Genomic DNA, 2283 nt, shown 5'->3' with positions numbered 1-2283 from the left:
TCATCCCTACTCTTCACAGACACACACGCACGCACTTTCTTTCCTGATTTTGTTCTATTTTGAGGGTAAATAGTTGCTTCTTAACTATAATGTAGGTACCGGACTTGACAAGCAATTAAAGCAAACAATTTCCACTCATCTAACTTTGCCAAATTAGTCATCTGCCATCTGCTCTATCATCTGGCTCTCCTTGAGGTCTTGCTGCGAATCTGGAAGCGCTTGCTCTGACAAGGAGGCAGTGGATAAGCCTCCAAGCTGGCGGGGAACCCGAGGGATGGAGGTGACACGGGAGTGACACGTGGCCCGACGCCACTCACCACCACCCCCATCGTGCCAGCTCCAAGGAGGTGCTCGCTGGCTCTAGTGGTCAAACTGGCAAATTACCAGCATGCAAGCTGTGATAGAAAAGCATCTGAAAATAAAGATTTCTTTTATGGCCACTTATATGGCATGGTAGCTTAGAAGGAGCGTGGGATTCTCTTACTGGGTACAGGATGCAAAAAATAACTGACTTTATTGAAATGTCTTCAGCGTTTACAATTTAATTTCCAATGAAGCACATGATCTAAACAAGCAATTAATAGACATTATCTAAGACCCTTTTCATCCCTACTCTTCACAGACACACACGCACGCACTTTCTTTCCTGATTTTGTTCTATTTTGAGGGTAAATAGTTGCTTCTTAACTATAATGTAGGTACCGGACTTGACAAGCAATTAAAGCAAACAATTTCCACTCATCTAACTTTGCCAAATTAGTCATCTGCCATCTGCTCTATCATCTGGCTCTCCTTGAGGTCTTGCTGCGAATCTGGAAGCGCTTGCTCTGACAAGGAGGCAGTGGATAAGCCTCCAAGCTGGCGGGGAACCCGAGGGATGGAGGTGACACGGGAGTGACACGTGGCCCGACGCCACTCACCACCACCCCCATCATGCCAGCTCCAAGGAGGTGCTCGCTGGCTCTAGTGGTCAAACTGGCAAATTACCAGCATGCAAGCTGTGATAGAAAAGCATCTGAAAATAAAGATTTCTTTTATGGCCACTTATATGGCATGGTAGCTTAGAAGGAGCGTGGGATTCTCTTACTGGGTACAGGATGCAAAAAATAACTGACTTTATTGAAATGTCTTCAGTGTTTACAATTTAATTTCCAATGAAGCACATGATCTAAACAAGCAATTAATAGACATTATCTAAGAAAGATTTAAGTAGTCTCTGCTTCCAGCACCTGGCTTAGTTCAGGTAAGGCCTCATTTTGAGACAGTGGAAAGGTTTGGTTTTCAAATAGCTCTGAAACACAATGCCAGTCTCCTCTGCCCTCCAACTTCTGAGCACTGGCAGGACCTTTCTCTATTACCAGGTTTCCAGTTTGGGGTCCTTACTGGGTATGATCAAGAATATCACCAGCACCCCTTTTCCAACTGATCTACATTTCCTCCCCGAGGAAATTAAATATCACTCCAGAGTACAAGTTAGTCCACGCAAATGTTGCTGTAGCTCTGAACCGTCACGCAGAGGAATTGCTCTGCCTGTTGTTCTGTTCTGTTGCTGAAGACCATCACAGACCGCCTGTTCCTCCACTAGTCTCCAGTACTGCCACTTGAGCGCAGCTTGTGAATCTAACTCTTAATGCCAAGAACCAAAATCTTCCTTACAGTAGCAAAGCACAGACCGTCACCAATGCCTTTGAAGATTACTAAGTCTGCAAATAAATGATCATGAGTAATACAAGGCCATGTGTTCTTGGGCAGCTAAACACAGAGTGAAGTGCCAAGCTGAAGCCCTAAGAGTTTGCAAATATTGCTCTCCCCACTTTCCAACCCTCGTCCTTCCCAAGACCCACTCAAACACAGCGGTAATGGTTCACCCAACCTGCTTCCCTCCATCACTGCATCATGGTGTATCCTGCATTCCTTCCAGGGCAAAGTGGTAGAAATCTCTACAGGTCTCAGCAGTGGAAAGGATTTGGGTTGCTTTTCCAATGCCAGGGGAAGGAGCAGGGGGAAGACGATGGAGCACAAACCACAAGCACCAGGTGAACACATCCACAAGTGGGGGGAGCAGAGGGGCGCCAGGAACTTGGACTGGTTTTCATACAAGTTCCTTCAACACAAATCAATTTAGCAAGGGATGCCAATAACATCTGCTGTGAGCTTGGCCCAAAATCACTTCCCAGTCCACAAACCAGGCTGCTTTGCAAAGGGCTCCTTCCCCCCTGCAGTGTTCTCCTGGGGGCCCGGGGGTGCTCAGCTTGCACAGAGCATGGCCATAGTGCTGCGGCT

Source organism: Egretta garzetta, unplaced genomic scaffold (genome assembly GCF_000687185.1).
Source record: "Egretta garzetta isolate BGI_Z169 unplaced genomic scaffold, ASM68718v1 scaffold230, whole genome shotgun sequence".
Taxonomy (NCBI): Eukaryota; Metazoa; Chordata; class Aves; order Pelecaniformes; family Ardeidae; genus Egretta; species Egretta garzetta.
Note: the sequence above shows the minus strand (reverse complement) of the source record.